The sequence below is a fragment of the Macrotis lagotis genome, chromosome 3 (genome assembly GCF_037893015.1).
Source record: "Macrotis lagotis isolate mMagLag1 chromosome 3, bilby.v1.9.chrom.fasta, whole genome shotgun sequence".
Classification (NCBI taxonomy): domain Eukaryota; kingdom Metazoa; phylum Chordata; class Mammalia; order Peramelemorphia; family Peramelidae; genus Macrotis; species Macrotis lagotis.
In genome coordinates, this window is record NC_133660.1 from 242,693,455 (window position 1) to 242,706,186 (window position 12,732).

The window sequence follows — 12,732 nt, forward strand, 5'->3', positions numbered from 1 at the left end:
GGCTCCGGGCCCCGGCTCGGGCTCCGGCTGCCCTCGGGGGCCGTTGACGCCCTTAAAGGCGCAGCGCCCCCGGCGCCCGCCGACGGCCCGGCTCGGTCCCGGCCCGCGACCCCCGCCGCGGGCCCCGGAGGGCAGCGCCCGCGCGCCCTGCGCTCGCCCCGGGCCGGAGCGGGGGAGGGGGAGCGGCCGCGGTTCCCGCTGTCACCTTAAAGGGGCCGGGCCGCCGGCGGACCCTCCCCCGCCCCTCCGGGACTCAGCCTACCTGCGTGGGGGAGGGGAGGCCGCCGGCTGCCTCTTAAAGGGGCCGCCCCTCCCCGAGGCCGCGGGCGCGGGGGTCCCCGGGCCCGGCTGCGCCCCGAGCAGTTCCGTCCCAGAAGCCGCTCTTCCTCGCGTGCCAGCCGCTGAGGCGCCCGGGGCCCAAGGGCTCGCCCCGATTCCGGGGCGGGGGGCCGGCCGGTCCCTTCCCCCGGGGGGGAGGGGAGGATGGGCCGCCCAGGCCGTCGGGTTGGACTTCCACCCGGGATCGGCTCATTGTGTGACATTTGGACCCGGCTGGGCTTGGCCCCGGAGCCTCGCGGCCGGGAGCGGAGCCGGTGCCGGAGGGACAGGTACCCGGGTGGGGGGGGGGCGCCGGCCTTTGACAGATGTCAGGGGGAGGAGGGGGAGGCCCTCGTGTTTGTCTGGTGTCAACAGCCCGCTAGCCCTTGTTTGCTCAGCGAACGGGAGGTGAATGCAGATAAAAATAAGCCTCGCTTTCTGGGACTCTCGGATTACAGCCGTCCGCCCTCCAGGTGAAGCGGGGAGGAAGCAAGTCCGGGGGTTCTGGGGGTGGGGAAAAGTCCCTGGACGTGGAGTGGCTTCGGGGAGCGCCCCCCTCCCCCCATCTCTCCCAAGTTTAGATCGAGGTAGCTGACCTGAATTAAACCCAGAGAGAGAGAGGCTTGTTCTACCTTCCAGGTTTCACTCCAAGAAGCCGTTTCCGTGTTTCAAGAGAAAAAAAGGGTGATTCAGGTTTTCTCGATCGTGCGGTGAGCAGTTGATTTGGTGTTGATCAACACACATTCCTTGGGAGTGCTTCATTTTGAAAAGTTATTTTTAAAATTGGGTGTTTCGGAGCTGCCTTGTAGGCTCCATTCATTCCGAGAGGCGTCTGGTTACCGTTTATCCCTCCTGTCATCCGCTGCTGTTGGAGGATTAAACTATAGATGAAGTGTTCGTTGTTGTGGAGAATGACGTTGGCTTCTGGTGGAAAGCTGGCTCTGTGGGATTCTTAAATCATCGATCGTTGCATTCGGAACAACTTTGATAATCTCGGGATGCCCTGATTCTCTTTCCAAGTTACCGTTCAGCCTTGTCCAAGTCTCAGTGAACCATTTTGATTGTTGAGTTTTTGTTGTGGCCGGGCTTTGGCAAAGATACTGGAGCGGTTTGCCATTTTCTTCTCCAGTTTATTTGACAGAGGAGGAAGGAGGCAAGCGGGGTTAAACGACTTGCCCTGTGTCACCCAGCTAGTAAAAATCTGAGGCCGGGTTTGAACTCATGGAAAGGAGCTGTCTTCTCTCTCCTGTATTTGCTATGCCACCTACCTGCCCCTTTCTTCCAGGAGAAAAGCATTTGGTTACCATACAGTACTTATCGAAATATTAAAAATTTCAGTTTTCAGTTCACATTTTATTGCCAAGTCTTTTTTTTTAAGGTTTTTTTTTTTGGCAAGGTAAATGGGGTTAAGTGGCTTGCCCAAGGCCACACAGCTATGTAATGATTTAAGTGTCTGAGACCGGATTTGAACTCTGGTCTTTCTGACTCCAGGGCCGGTGCTCTTTCCACTGTGCCACCTAGCCACCCCTATATTGCCAAGTCTTAAAAACAGTTCACTTGACATATTTAAGATGAATTTTAAAATTAATTTCTGATGTAGAATTTGAAACTATGAACAATCAGAGAATTGAATAGTGGGATTCCCATATTTTAGATGTAAAAGGGGACTAGCTTAGGGCTAGGTGGGTCAGTGGATAGAGCACCAGCCCTGGAGTCAGGAGTACCAGAGTTCAAATCCGGTCTCAGACACTTAATAATCACCTAGCTGTGTGGCCTTGGGCAAGCCACTTAACCCCATTTGCCTTGCAAAAATCTTAAAAGGGGGGGACTAGCTTAAATTAAAACTGATTTAGCATGATTTAATTTTGCATTAATGACCATCTCAATATCAAATGTATAAAAAAGAACCTACTTTACTTTGTGATATATAGCTACCCTTTTACAGATGTGACAGCACTAGACTAAGTTAGGGGACCAGAGTACAAGGTCTAATGCTGATCTAATGTGATCTTGGATAAGTCATTTAACCATGGTGATCACAATGCCTTGTTACCTGTAAATGAAAGAGTTAAAGATGATGCTCTCTAAAGTCTGACATTTCCAGCCCTCACCCTCTAAACATAACAGATTAAAGACTCAGAAAATATTTATATGCTAAATATCTCTGAAGTGGATTTGTTTGAAAATTATTCTGGGAAAAACATTTTCTTTAGGCTGCAAGATCTAGATGGCATGCTTATCAAATTTTGAGAAGATAAAAATCTAGGAGGACTATCCAAAATTGACTTAGGATCTGAAAGAATCCTAACTTATAGTGATGACAGGCAAATTTAATCAGAACTAAATTTCATGAAATAAAATAGAGATTAATGCAAAGTACTAAACTCGGATTAATAATTTTTCAGCTGCACAAACTGTTAAAGATAGGTTGGGGAAACATGGCTAGACAGGGGTTCATATGAAAAAGGCCTCAGGGATTTGAGAGGTATTGCAGTCTGAGGCTACATTGTCTTGTGGCAGCCAGAAAAACTAATGTGATCAGATTCCACTAATAGAAACATATTGTCAAGAAGGAGAAAGTTAAATTGTACTCTGCCTTGGTCAGATCACATCATTTGAGGAATGCTTGAAGCAAACAGAAACTGTTAACCTGGAAAGAGAGGGTGTAATCTCTGTTTTTGGGAGATGGAATAATCTCCTGCTTGGCTTTGGGAAGACCTAGTCAACATAGGAGGAAGTTTCAGGGTTTTGCTTACTATAAAAGAAAAAAACATCCTTTCTAACAAAGTAAAGCTGTCAAAAAATGTAATGGACTGCTTTGGAACATAATGAGTTCTACTTGACCAGCGTGTTGCAGAGGAAATACATGTCTCATTTGAGGAATTCATGTTCCACATGTGGTCTGATAAGAGTAGTTATTAGCTCCAAAATTTAAATTGTTTTTTTTTTGTAAGGCAGTGGGGTTAAGTGGCTTGCCCAAGGCCCCACAGCTAGGTCATTATTAAGTGTCTGAGGCCGGATTTGAACTCAGGTACTCCTGACTCCAGGGCTGTTGCTCTATCCACTGTGCCACCTAGCCACCCCTCCAAAATTTAAATTAGATGAGCTCTATGGTGCCTCTCAACTCCAAAATTCTCTGTTTCTATGACATAAAATTATTGAGGTAGACTTGGAATAAACATAACATTTATTAAGCACCTACTATTTCAAGGCATCGTAAAGGCTTTTGACACCTCTTCCCAGTTCACCTCCCTCTTTTCACACACGAGGAAACAAAGTCAGAAGTTTAAGTGACAGAGAGTAGTAGAAGCAGGTCTGTGGCCTAGCCCTTCTGATTCACAATCCCGTCCTTCCATTCATTCATTCGTGCAATGTTTTTTTCAGGGCAGGAAGAGAAAGTAAATGTGATTTCTTCCTTTATGTTGAAATCGTATTTTCTGCATAGTTTATATATTTTTGTACTAGCATTATACACTGATTTAGTTAATGAGCATACCAGGAACATAATCATGCAAAAATTAAACATTCTTGACCTTGTTTTGAGATGTGTTGTCTTCTATCTATTATTTATTGACTATTTCTCATGAAGTAATACTTCTGCAAGATCAAGGTCTTGGTAAGAAGATAGTCCTTTTCTACATGTCCACAATCATGTAAGATTTTAAATATCAAAAAACTATTTTCCCTTGATGTATATTGTTCTTTCAGCATAGACTGTGACACCTTTACACTCTTTTTGAGAGTTGTAACAGAAATATATACAGAATATCTTTTTGAAAGTTGTAACTGAAAACATATAGATACAGTGTCCCCAAAGTCTTAGTGCAATTTTCCCTGTTTGTGTGTGTGTATGTGTGTGTGTGTGTGTGTGTGTGTGTGTGTGTGTGTGTGTGAGAGAGAGAGAGAGAGAGAGAAAATTGTGTGGAAATGATAATTAAATTCATAGAAATCAATGAAATCATTAAGAGAGGGGGAGAAAAAGGGGCCTGGACAGAGTCTTAGGGGGTGAGAGATTGCCATGGTTTAACACTGGAAATGTTCTAATGAATAAATATAGGACTTTATTCCATTAAAATACTCTATAGAACTTTTTTCCATAAAGTTTATAATACCCATAATTGGCATTTTTATGCACTTTTATGTAATTTATTTTCCCCCCTTTAAATGTATTGTTCCAAAATCAAACTTTTACCAGATATAGCTGCTGATTCTTTAAGTAGTTTATAGATTAATAGTGAAATAAAACCATTATTTTATAAAAGTCTGTGGACTTTATCTTTGAATTAGCATCTGGCATCAAGTGAACCTCTCAAATGTTTGTTGAGTAAACTGAATTATAATTTTATATCTAAACATATACATATACATTCATACACATGTACACATATCTATAAATAAAATTCTAGATGACTAGAGCAGAGTCTGTAGAATCCTAGATGACTAGAGCAGAGTCTGTAGAATCCTAGTATCTTGGGAAGGATTTCAGAGATCATTTAGTGGAATCCTTTTTCCAGAATCTCTGAGGGATAATTGATCATTCAGCCTCAGTGTGAAGACTTGCATTGATAGAAGCACATTTTTTGATGAAGTGGGCCATTCCATTTTGGGACAGCTGTCATTGGTAGGAAGTTCTTCCTTAAGCTTGAAACAAAGACCCATTTCTCTATAACCTTGATGCATTGAACTTTTGATCTATTGGATTTCTGTCATACATAATAAGTCTAAACCCCTTTCTCCCAAGAAGACTTCAGTCACCATTTCCCCGAATTTTCAGAGTTGTTATTCAAGCTCCTCAGGCCTCCTTCACAAGGGGGGTCCAGAGAGCTACTACAAATCACTTTGGTTAATAATGCACTCAAAATCACTGAGTCACAAGTCCCCACCAATATATTGATGTAAGAGCCAACCAGAAGGTAGAGAAGTTCAAAACTAACCACATTCAGTCAAACATAGTAAAATAATTGACAAGAAAGATTCTCCCCTTGTTACTACTATATGCTGCCTGTGGTAGAGGGATTTATAGGATCCCGGCTTGGAGGAACACATCCATAAGGCAATATATAAGGTCAAGGAGCATGTGTGACCAGGGGAGCTCCAGTCTCAAGTTCTGTAGCAATATTGATATTCTCTGGGAGTAAACTTGCCTTGTGTTGGGTATCTCCACCAAGGTGCTTCTGCTTTCTGCTACCACCTGCTGGTCATCAACTGCAATTCAGCTTTTTCCCATAGGAGGAAGTTGTCGGCTTTTTAGCTCGTAGCTCTGTGAGTTAAATTAAGCTCTTTTGTGATATGGGTCCCAAACTGAAACTCTAGCTAGAGAAGCCTTAGACATTTTCAAGTCTGTCTAAAGTCTGTCTAAGGTTCTTTAAGCCTTAATAGCTAAGCTGTGCCCCCAAATTCCTTTTCTTTCTTTTTAAAAATAATATTCTATTTTTCCTCAGTTATAAGTAATTTTAAACATTCATTTAGAAAAATTTTTGAGTTCCAAATTTTCTCCCTCATTAAGATGGTGAAGCAATTTGATATAGGTAATATACGTATAATTACGTAAAACATATTTCCATATTAGTCATATTTTGAAAGAAGAAACAGACCAAATGAAAAACAAACAAAAAATAAAGTGAAAAATAGTATGCTTCTATCTATATTCAGATTCCATCATTCTTTCTCTGGATGTGGATAGAATTTTTCATCATGAGACCTTTGAAATTGTCTTGGATTATTGTATTGCTGAAAAGAGCTAAGTCATTCACATTTATCCTTACAATGTTGCTATTACTGTGTACAATATTTTTCTGGTTCTTCTCACTTTACTTTGCATCAGTTTATATATGTCTTTCCAGATTTTTGTGAAATCAACCTGCTTGTTATTTCTTATAGTACCATAGTATTCCATTACAATCATATACCTTGACCTGTTCAGCCATTCCTTAATTGATGGGCATCCCTTCAATTTTCAATTCTTTGCCACCACAAAAAGAGCTGCTATTTAAATATTTTTATACATATGGGTCTTTTCCCCTTTTTTATGATCTCTTTGGGATAGAGACATAGTAGTGGTATTGCTGAACCAAAAAAGTATGTATAGCTTTGTGGCCCTTTGATCACAGTCTCAAATTGTTCTCCAGAATGTTTGGATCAGTTCATAGTTCTACAAACTGTGCATTAGTATCAGTTTTCCTATATCCTTGCCAACATTTATCATTTTCCTTTCCTGTTATATCAGCCAATCTAATAATTGGTACCTCCAAGTTGTTTCTTTAATCAGTTGTGATTTTGAGCATTTTTTCATATGCCTGAAAATAACTTTGATTTCTAAAAATTGCCAGTTCATACTCTTTGACTATTCATCAAGAAATTAAGAAAAATTGATAAATTAAGCTTTTATCAGAGATATTTATTGTAAAAATTGCATCAACTTTCTGCATTCCTTTTAAACTTGGTTTCATTGATCTTATTTTTGCAAAATCTTTTTAATTGAATATAATTAAAATTATACATTTTTCATCTCATAATTCTGTTTCTCTTTTTTGGTCATAAATTCTTCCTTTCTCCAAAGATCTTACAGGTAAACTATTCCTTTTAGTTTTTGCAAGGCAATGGGGTTGAGATTTGCCCAAGATCACACAGCTAGGTAATTATTAAGTGTCTGAGGCTGGATTTGAACTCAGACCCTCCTGACTCCAGGGCTGGTGCTCTATTCACTGTGCCACCTAGCTGCCTCATAAACTATTCCTAATTTGTTTATGGTATCACCCTTTAAATCACTTATGAACTTTGACCATATCTGGGTAAACCAGATTTCTTTTCACTACTGGCATTCCCCTGCATTATTAGCTTGAATCCCCTCCAACAATTCTGAGTGTTCCACTTAGTAAAACTTCAAAGGAGTTGGGATGAAGAGATTTTTTTCCCCCAACTTCATGATATACCAGGTTCTTATAAAGAACAACTTGGGAGCAAGATTGAAAATGCCTGGGTGAGTCTGGTAATGCTGCCAAACTTTGCCCTACTTCCCCAGCAACCCGAATCACTTACTAAATTATGAAGCACCAGCATGTATGTGGATTACACAATTGTTCTTAAGAAAATTTTATTCTTCCTCCCTCATTGGTGAACTGTACAGCTTACCATGGAACAGATTTGGTGCCTGTTTGGCCATTGTCCTCCAGAATTAGGATTTATGAAAAAAGATCATGTTTTTAGGGGAAATGGCATAGATTTGGAGTCTGAGTACTCCAGTTGGAATTCCACCTTTTTTAATTCCTGTGTCACCACAGTTAACTTGCTTCTCTCAGACCTTTAGGGTCCTCATCTGTAAACAGAGACAGAATAGATGATTTCAGAGCCCTTTTCTACCTTTAAAGCCTATGAAAGCTATATAAATATTCCCTTAAAAAAGATCCTTTTGTGAATTTTTTGTTTCTCTTGTTTTTTTTTGTCATCCTCTCGTTTCACTTTCTTAATACAAGCCTTGTGTGTCTCTTGTTCTGTCAGCTCACTGGTGATGTGGGAGTTTAACAATTCCTCTAACTCCATATCTGAACATCCCTCACCTTAAACTCCATTATTTCTCTTATTGAAGAAACATCCCTCAGATACTGTCCCCACTTTCTCTCCTTCCCCCTCAGCTTTTTGGCTCTTGGCCAATTTCTTAACCTAAGAATGGGAGGGGATAGGTAAATTTGTAGGATTTAAAAATGCTGTCTACTAAAAATAAATTTAGAAAGGAAGGGAAAACAATGTTATGTCAAGACTGTTATATAAAATGTGCTATATATGGTTCTCCTTTATACCATACAATGAATTTATGTTGTATTTTTCAAAGAATTAAAATACAGCAAAAGTATACTGAGTATAATCTTTGACTTACATTTAATCTTTGGTAGTAATGCATGATTTAGATGTTTTGATTTATATTTTAGTTTGGGATTTTAGTGTAATCTTATCTATGAACAGTATTTAGCATACTGGCTGATATACAGTAGCTACTTGCTAAAACATTTGTTCAGCTATATATAGTAGGTCTACAGTTTAGAACCTTAGGACATACAGTGAAAGTATTGGGGTTCTTTCCCTTATGGTTTGTTTACTTTTATTTCTCATTCATATGCATGTATAATGTACCACTGCCTCTCTCCTCAATTATTGTTCTTGTCTCCTAACTGAACTTCCTGCCTTTAGGCTTTTTTCCCCCTCCATCTATTTATTCTTCATACCACTCCCAGATTGATCCCTTATCCTAATCTACCTCTGCAGTTTAGCAATATCAAGTCTAAACTCTTCCAGTGCTTGTTTTTCAAGGACTTTCCTCCATAATCTGGTCTCACCCTCTCTGCTCGCTCGCTCTTTCTTTCTTTCTTTCTTTCTTTCTTTCTTGCTTGCTTGCTTGCTTTCTTTCTTTCTTTCCTTCCTTCCTTCCTTCCTTCCTTCCTTCCTTCCTTCCTTCCTTCCTTCCTTCCTTCCTTCCTTCCTTCCTTCCTTTTTTTTTTTTTGCAAGGCAAATTGGGTTTAAGTGGCTTGCCCAAGGCCACACTGCTAGGTAATTATTAAGTGTCTGAGCACCGGTTTGAACCCAGGTACTACTGACTCCAGGGCCGGTGCTTTATCCACCTAGCCGCCCCTCCCTGCTCTTTCTTAATATTGAAATCTCAGTTTTAGTTAGATCTGTGTCCTTGTGGCTCACTTTATACCTTATTTCTTTCTGCTTTTATATCTTCTTAGCTGGAATTCTTCCTTTGCCTTTGAGCAAATGATTCAGTTAAAGAGCAAGTCGTTATGTTGAGCTGTAGGAAATAGTACTTAATCTATAAGGTTGTTGAGATAGTATATTCTTTTGATTTTTCTAAATTAAATTTTGTTGGAGTTTTTTTATGTCGAAAATCTATTTTTTCTCTCCCACCCTCCTCCACTAGAAAAAAAGAAAACAAGAAAAATGAAACCCTCATAACAAACATGCATAGTCAAACAAAACAAATTCCTACACTAGCCATGTCCAAATGCTTCATTTTGCATCTGAATTTTGTCACTTCTGTCATAAAATGGGTAGCATATTTCATCATCTGTCCTCTAGAATTATAGTTGGTCATTATGTTAATCATAGTTCTTAAGTCCCTCAAATTTGATTGACTATAATGTTGCTATTGTATAAATTATTTTCTTAGTATCATTTCATACAAATCAGTTGAAGAATGACCTTATTCTTATAAATTTGAATCAGTTGCCTGTATATCTTAGAAATGAAACCTTTGTCAGAGAAACTTAATACAAAGACTTCTTTTTTTTCTAAATCAGTTACCCGCTTCCCTTCTTATTTCAACTGCTTTGGTTTTGGTTTTGTAAAAATTTAAATCTTATGTAATCAACTTTACCCATTTTTATCTTCTATGATCTTCTTTTTCACTTTGTTTGGTTCTCAACCCCTCTCCATAGATCTAAAAGGTGATTTCTTCTTCTCTAATTTATTTATGACAACACCCTTTATATTTCATCCATTGACCCATTTGGTACTTATCTTAATATATAGTATGAGATGCTGGTCAAAATCTAATTTCTGTCAGACTGTGCAGTTTTTGTCAACCATATCCCAGTCAATAGGGATTTTAGATTTATCAAACATATGTCATTATATTTATTTGATTCTCTATTGATGAACCACTCTATTTTTTTTTAGATTTTTTTGCAAGGCAATGGGGTTAAGTGACTTGCCCAAGGTCAGACAGCTAGGTAATTAGTAAGTGACTGAGGCCGCACTTGAACTCAGGTCCTCCTGATGCTAGGACCGATACTCTATTCATTGAGCCACCTAGCTGCCCCAATGAGCCACTCTTAACCAATACCAAAAGCTTTTGATGATTACTACATTGTAGTTTTTTTAGGATGTGGTACTGCTAGATGTGGTACTACTCTTTTGTGAGGGTTAAGCTATTGTATCTTGACCTATGTCTTAAACACTACTATTGTAGCTGATACTGATGAATATACATTTGTTTAAATTAAACCTTCCCTACCATTTGTTTTTCCCCAATAAGTCCTTTCTTCTTCCTCCTTCTCTCCCCTTTCCCTAAGACATTTAAAGACAGAGGCTCTCCTGCTCCTTTGGCTTAAACTTAGAGCTATGCAAAACCAGAATAGTGAAACCAAATACTAAAAATGATTAGGAACATTAGAAACATTCACTCATGAATTCTATCCAGGTTGAATTGTGATACTGATCTACTGAATTCCTCATTGAATTAAAAGAAATGTAGATAAGATTCCTGAGTTTTACAAAAGATAAAAGAAAAATATATTTTTATGATTCTTAAGTTAAAATGATAACTCTAGTTTTCATTCTTTTGAAATATACTTGAAGGTTCTTCAAGAGAAATGAATTAATTTGAGAGTGAGAGTATGAAGCCAGAAACAAGTTTGAAATATATTCATTCAGACTATTTTTGGTATAGTTCAGGAAGATATAATGATAAGTTAAACTTTTAGAGGATTTGAATCCTTTTTTGCTTAGAAACATAAGGTTCCTGGCATTTTAGATGGATAAAGACTTCCTGTTCCTATTAGCCCACATTTTGTTTCCTGTTTCTCTTTTTTGGAGTCTAGTCTGTCACTATCATTACTGTGGGTGGTTTCATGGTTATCATTGGTAACATTTTTGACCCTTTTCCTTTACCATTTGAGAGATTGTTTTACTCTAGTGATGTTGGTCTTTATTGAAGTCTGCTTCACTGCAACTTCTACTAATTCCTTCTAGTTCTACCTTCTGGAGCCAAGCAAAGTTAAATCCATGACCTGCTTTGATGAAATTAGTAGTTTTCAGGTCCTATTTTCTTCCTTTTTTGAAAATAATGATAGCATTTGCCTGACTCCATTCCTGTGGTATTTCCATGAACTTTCAAAGATCACTGACAGGGCTTACTAATCACAAAGGACATCTTGTTCTCTTAGGACCATATCACTCTTTTTGTATTCATCCCCTGTACTTACTGTACTTCCTTCCAACTTCTATGAAATTTTTTTAATCAACTGATTGATGAGCTCCGTATGCAGCCCCATCAGTATTTTTTAGACATCTCTCCTTCCCCCCCCCCCATTCGAATCATTTGTGTTTATTTCTTTAGACTTTCATCCTTGAGAGTTTCTCATCCATCTTGGATTGATTTCTCCTATAGAATTTTTAACCCATGAAATCCTATCTTTCCTTTGTCTAGATGCTTTGAAATGCAATCTTTTGCCCCAAAATGTGGCTTGCATGTCAGACTATACTCAACTTTCCTCATCATTTTCCCCTCATGGTCGCTGTCACTTCTTCTTCAGCAGTCAGTTCCTCCTTTTTTATAGAATGGCAGGACCCATTGTTCACTCCAATTTTTGATGAACATAGTTGTCATTAAGACTTTTTTCAGTTTTTCAAGTTTTGGTAGATGTCTGATTCTTGGAGTACCCCATGACTATGAAATCCTGTCTTTGTTGCCAGGTCATCATAAGCCTCTGAGAGTCCCTAGTCTGAAACAAATGTGATAAAATCAAGTAGAAACTGTGTATCATTTAGTCTATATAAGATGCATATTGACTTTATTTTAAAATGTAAAATTTTTGGTGTCTTCTTATACTATTATTTATTTTGTTAAATATTTCCCCATTACATTTTAATCTGCTTTGGACAGCACTCAAGAAGCTACATCTTTGGCACCTCTAAGACTAGAGTATAATCTCAGAACAAATTGCTTCTTTTTTTCCATTAGTCCTTGCCATCCCTTTTAATTAACTTTTTATGGGCTTTCTCTTTCTGTTCCTGTATTTTCTCATAGATATATTTTCAAAATTGTATCACTCCACTATGCCTTAGTGTTTCTGCTATTCCTTTTCAATAAGGTTTATTCCTAGATAGCAATATTTATTCATGAATTTCATCCTATCAAGACTCAGAAACACCTGTGTTTGCCTCCTTTTATGAAGATTTCTTGTTCTTCTGATCTATTATTCAGACTTTATACATTTATTGTTCTTGGCTTTCTTGTTGGAATTTATTTCCTGTATTATCAAGCCTCTACTAATTATTTTTTTATTGTTGTAATAGCTACTGTCTTTGATATCTGATTTGGCAGATGCATGTAGACATTCTTCTTTCAATTTAAATCCCTCTACATTAGATTTTGAAGGGTCCAAACAACTATATTGTTAGCTGTCCTCGATAGGTACATTACATCATCAAGAACTCTCAATGGCTATAAATTGCAGTCCAGAAATCTAAATATCATTCTCAGATAACATTTTTATCAGATCAGTGTTTCTCTTAAGAAGCCCCTGTCTTCACTTGTCAGCAGTGATGAAGACACCATCTGTACCCCTGTGGTCTTTATTTTCTACCCCAGGTTTTTATCATCACTAGGTTCCTTCTGTTGGTATCATTTGTGCCTC

The 12,732-nt window shown here is 38.7% G+C and overlaps 1 protein-coding gene across 1 annotated transcript in view; it reads left to right on the forward strand.

Moving 5' to 3' along the window:
• The first annotated feature begins 404 nt into the window (after positions 1 to 404).
• The window catches only part of BMAL1 (basic helix-loop-helix ARNT like 1), a 104,313-nt gene continuing 91,985 nt past the window's right edge, over positions 405 to 12,732 (forward strand). The window contains exon 1 of the mRNA XM_074230337.1: positions 405 to 608. The gene's annotated coding sequence lies outside the window, so the exon portion shown is untranslated. The remainder of the gene's footprint in view (positions 609 to 12,732) is intronic.